We start from the raw sequence: 6,000 nt of genomic DNA on the forward strand, positions 1-6,000 counted from the left end.
TTCATATAAATGAAAATGGAAAAATGTATGATGAAATTTGTATGGTTTCATTAACGGTAATTGATAATGTTCATTTTTTGGATTATATATGTCTGTAATCATGTCTCCTTGATTATTTCCTGTTAATGATTTTAGCATCACCAGCTCCGGTAGCATCAATGAAAACATACATTTAGCACCCATTAGATATTATTTGTTGTATTTAGCCTGTAGCATGTTATAGGAAAGTGTATCTTCAGCTGGACACTATGGTTTCATTTACTAACATTCATCTATAAAAATGAAGCCAAATGGGTTCTAAATGGTACAGTGGTCTAAAACGCTTCCACTATGACTGGGAGATCGCTGGTTCAAATCCTGGTCATGCAGCTTGCCATCAGCTGCCAAAGCCCTGCGAGAGAGCACAATTGGCCTTGCTCTCTCTCTGGGTGGGTACAGTAGATGGCACTCTCGCTTTCCCCTCATCACTCCTAAGGGTGATTTGGATCAGCAAAAGGCTGCATCTGTGAGCTGATGTATCAGAACCGAGTTGCTGCGCTTTCCTCTGAGTCTTAGCGCTGTGATGCTGCTCGGCAATGTTTGAAAAGAGACAGAGTCTGTCTTCACATCTATCAGAAGAGGAATGTGCAGTCTTCACCCTTCTTGTGTTGTGGCATCACTAGATAAAATGGGGAATAAAATGGGAGAAAATTAAAAACATAATTACATAAAAAAGAAATGAAGCCAAAATGGTCTGCAAACAGAGCCAGACTTGCTTAAACTTATTTGGTAGACATATCCCTTTCTCCTAGACCAAGCGTCTCAGACAACAGCTGACTTCATTGAGTTTACAGCATAGAAATTTTTTTGTCCATTTGGGTTTTCCATACTTGAGTGTTTTTCCAGTCATCATCGCCGTAGAGAAGCATTCAATGGAGGAGGGGACTGCAGGTCGGCCATTGCTGTGTTCATGCCAAGGATGAACAGCAGAGCCGAGGCTTAGTTAGCGAAGTTAGCATTTTTCGTTAAAGTATATCTTTAAATCATGTTTAACACCTAATGCAATGTAAGTCATGTTGTCACGGTTCTAGCTTGGCCAGGTTAGTCATGCTTGGAGCCCAGTTAAACCATAGACTGTGTATAGCTGGACAGAGCATCATCTCTCAAAAGTGAAGCCACCACAGGTCGGGCGCCCCCTGCTGTTCGGTTTCAGAAAGCTGTGTAACCCCACCCATCCCCATAGGTTTCAATGGCAAAACAGAACAACTTTCAATCACGTTTTTTTCTAATATACTGTAATTCTACCTCCATTATTTAAATGCAGCAGCTAGTTTAACCTCTGCTCATATTGTCATATTTTTATATCCCTACAGAATTCATTTTTATAAACGTTATTCAGCTCTATTCAAAAAGGTGTGGTTATTGTAAAAGGGCTGGTTATGGGCGGTGCCAATACCAGACCGTCAGCTCCGCCCCGCTCTGCAGTCTGTGACCGTGACGCAGCCCTCAGGGGCGGGGTTATTTAAATGAGTAGGCTGTCTCTCCACAGTCTTTCTCCCTCCTCTGGTCTCTACTGCGCAGAATCGGGTATCAGGATCACCAACATGGAGGAAGATTTTGGCTTCATTTTTATAGAATGAATGGGAACGGCGACACGGCGTCCATCTTTTTTACAGTCTCTGAGTTAAACCATCAATCTCAAGCAAAACATATCATAAACTTTACCATAAAATCCAGAACTAAGCTCTTTCACCATCTTAACCAAATTAACCAGCTTGTGATGATGTAGCAGATGTACATTACAAGTTAATGTCAAATGCAAACATGCTAGCTCTCATTAGCTCTAATTCATGGCTAGTTAAGCATCACGCCTTTTAGAAACCCTCAAATCCAGGCAGAAGCGAGTGTTATCCACCCCCAGCACAAGCTGCAGTGGACAGTCCCAACACAAGGCTGACCCAATCTGACTTATTATCCACACAGAATGGACCAGCTCTCAGCCAGCGGGCAGAACACATCTACCATCCTGTGGGACGTTCAGAGAGTGGTGCCCTCAGACAACCCGGCTGTGGTTTATCCTGGCAGCCTGAGAGAACCTCGCCCTTTCCTCCAGAGACAGCAGGAAAAGATGCTAGAGTTTGTGACCTGAGGCTTTATCCTTAAACTTTGACCACCAGTACCCGGCTGAATTGGATACCTCAAGACCATTTCATGCTGGGAGCTGGTTTCAGATGTTCTAAACTGGTCTCACAGGTCCCAAAGGCCTGGGATAGTGGTGTAGAGTGCAGTTTCATACAATGGCAGATTTGCCACCTTTGGTCTTCATTAAAGGCACTTTGACAGCTAAATATTATGGTAATGAGGTCCTACACTGTAATCCTGGATAAGTAAAATTTATTTAAAACATGTGAGGAAACAGGTTGCCTTAAAAGCGTTAAGTAATGGGTAATGAAAACTTAAGTTAGCATAACTTAGAACATCAAGTTATTACAACCAGGGTGAAGTTGATTTAACTTTCTTATTTTTGTTATACCGTAAGACCAGGTAAGTTGAGTTTTAAGGCAGCCAGTTTGCTCAATTTTTTTAAGTAATGGGGAATGAAAACTTGAGTTATCATAACTTAAAACATCAAGTTATTACATCTAAAGGGGAGCTTGACTCATTTCTAAGGTAGCCCAGGGAGAATCACTACACACTGATGGTGAGTGTCTGGCAGAAACTGTTGGACACACCCAGCACCAAGTATGCAAATAGATTGTGACGGAAGCCGATGGAAAAGAAGCTGTTAATGGCAACAGAATAAACTCAGTTTGTATAGTACAGTATATGTGCCCACAAATGATCAACTAACTCAAAATAGTAATCTCCAATTTCATGTAAAACAGACTTAAATCACTTGAGTTCAAACAATGTATGGGTTTACAGTGCACAACCAGTGACAATTTACATTACAGTTACATTTTCTGAACACACACTCCAGTGTTTATTCCAACAGGACAATGCTGGTCCACATGCAGCTGCTGTCATCTCAAAAGCTTGCCCATCCAAAAGCAGTGTGTAAGACTGGTGGAGAAGAACATGATGCCAAGATGCATGATTTTAACTATGATTAAAAACCAGGGTTATTCCACCAAATATTGATTTCTGAACTCTTAAAACTTTATGAATATGAACTTGTTTTCTTTGTATTATTTGAGGTCTGAAAGCTCTGCATGGTTTTTGTTATTTCAGGCAATTTTCATTTTATGCAAATAAATGCTCTAAATGAGAATATTTTTATTTGGAATTTGGGAGAAATGTTGTCTGTAGTTTATAGAATAAAACTACAATGTTAATTTTACTCAAACATAAACCTATAAATAGCTAAATTAGAGAAACTGATTCAGAAACTGCAGAGCTGCATATAGTGTTTAAAAGTGTTTGTGCGCTGAAGAAAAGGGGGTAATTGATGGAACAAAAGAGAGACGGATGTGTCGCTTTATGGAGCTCTGACTCTCTACAGCTTGTCTCTCTGAGCAGTGTTACAACACACACACACACACACACACACACACAAATTCTCAGATTCAGTGAGCACACCTGACCTGGAAACCGGACGCAACAAAGCAGAAGCACATCAGCTCACTCACTCGCTCTCACAGCTGAGAGAGAGAGAGAGAGGGAGAGTGAGAGACTGGAAGAGGCTGGGAAAGATGCTGAGAGAGAGAGAGACAGAAAGAGAGAGAGAGACTGGAAGAGGCTGGGAAAGATGTTGAGAGAGAGACAGAAAGAGAGAGAGAGAGAGAGAGAGAGAGAGAGAGACTGGAAGAGGCTGGGAAAGATGCTGAGAGAGAGACAGAAAGAGAGAGAGAGAGAGACAGAAAGAGGCTGGGCTAAAAGAGACAGAGAGACACTGAAAGAGGATGATTGGGAGAAAGAGAAAGACACAGAGATGCCGAGAGTAAGATAGAGACAATAAAACAGAGTTTGTGTTTTTTTATTAACAGTATCAGCTAAAACAGACCATCACTTACAGAAAATCACAGGTTTCTGTCAGTAAAAATTAGTTATTTGTACTGTGTTGCACATAAAGCCTCTCCAATCTTTTTCTTTCCACTAAAATAAATTGCACTCTTGGCCTGCCCCAAAATAAAATTCAGCGAGTGACATTTATTTTATTTTTCTTCTGAAAGCACAGAAAAAAACTAAATGAAAACTTGGAGTAAAACATTCATCAAAACAAGTAAAAAAGGGAAGTTAAAACCCTGAACAGTAAATCCAGTCTTGTAAACAGAGAGAAAGAGACAGATGCTGAGAAAAAAGAGAGATGCTAAGAGAGAGCAAGATGCTGAGAGACAAGAAGAGAGAGTAATGCTAAAAAAGAGAGCAAGATGCTGAGAGAGTGATAGAGAGATGTTAGGAGAGAGAGAGCAAGACGCTGAAAGAGAGAGAGAGAAACAGAGATGCTAAGAGAGAGAGTTAGAAAGAGAGAGAGCGCAAGATGCCAAGTACCCCTCGCTGCAGAACCACAAGTCCAGGGGGTGGGGCTGGATCTGATCCAACTCTTCCTACGTCGTGTTTTCATTGGTCTGAAGCAGATCGGACTCTTCCCCATCCGGTTTTACTCACTCGCCTTTCGGAGTCAAGTAAACAATCACGAACGTGAAAGTAAGTTCATAATAGACACATTTTCATTTTGCTAATACTATTAATTAGTTTCGTTGGGTGATTTTACTTAATTGAAAATCTGATTGCTTCTGTTTGTTCGCCGTTTTGATTGTGTATTAATATCTGTAATAATAAATGAACATGGTAGCTGGTAGATAAGACACTCATTGGCATCCTTTATTTTAATTATTTATTTTTTATTTTGTCTTTAGGCCCTTTTTATTAAAGATAAAAAATGAAATAGTTAATATTTATATAGGAAATGTACAGCATTTTATTATGTTTGTAATCACAGACATGTTCCTTCTTTTAAATCTGTATTGTGTGATTTAAATGTGCTACGTAGCAAATAACATTTTGATCTATAAATGGTAAAAGTCTTAAGGTTGGGTTCCAGGATTTATTTGATATGATAAAATAAGTCCTGGTCGGGAAACGTAAGCGACACGTGTTAAGTTTAACGACGAATTGAAATGCGATGACTTAAAACCAAAGAAAAGAAGATATGGGTGGTCAGGAGGTCAGGCTCCACCCCTTGGATCAGATCCAGCCCCACCCCCTGGACTTGTGGTTCTGCAGCGAGGGGTATCTCCAAGATGCTGAGAGAGAGATGAGGAGAAAAATATGCTAAGAAAGAGAGAGAGAATGATGCTAAGAGAGAGAGAAAAAAATAGAGTGATGCTAAGAGAAATAGTGGCTGAGAGAGAGATGCTGAGAGAGAAAGATGCTAAGAGAGAGAGTGAGAGATACTGAGAAAGAGATGCTAAGAGAGAAAGAGAGAGAGTGAGAGATGCTGAGAGAGAGAGAGAAAAATAGAGTGAAGTTAAGAGAGAGAGAGAGAGTGAGATATGCTGCAGGCCCGTAGCCAGCATTGTTATGGGGGGGATCTTTTTCCCCCAAAAGTGGACTTCATTTGGCTCTCTACTCCAATGCCCCCTAAATACACGAACACACTTCAAACCTTTTAATTTAGACATATTTTATTTATTATAAGTTTGTTGTGAATCTGTTGTTGCTGTCCTTATGAACCTAGACTTCATTGTCTGTCTCTGTTGTTCACCTCAGTTGTCTGTTGCTTTGTTCCATTGTCTCTGTTGCTGCCCTCCATTGTTTGTCTCTGATGTTGCTGTCCTTTATTGTCTATCTCTCTACTATTGACATAAATAGATAAGAATTACTTCACTATCGGTATGGTCATTAAAACTTAAACATGAATTAATAATAATATAAATTGAAGTGTTCTGTCTTATTCAAATCTTCCTACAACTGTGCTGGGACTTCGTTAACTTAACTTAACGTTAAACACAAAGCGAAACACAAGCAGATTTAAACTCTAAACACAGTTCCGTAATCCGGAGAGGCAGACGGTTAGAA

Source organism: Astyanax mexicanus, chromosome 7 (genome assembly GCF_023375975.1).
Source record: "Astyanax mexicanus isolate ESR-SI-001 chromosome 7, AstMex3_surface, whole genome shotgun sequence".
Taxonomy (NCBI): Eukaryota; Metazoa; Chordata; class Actinopteri; order Characiformes; family Acestrorhamphidae; genus Astyanax; species Astyanax mexicanus.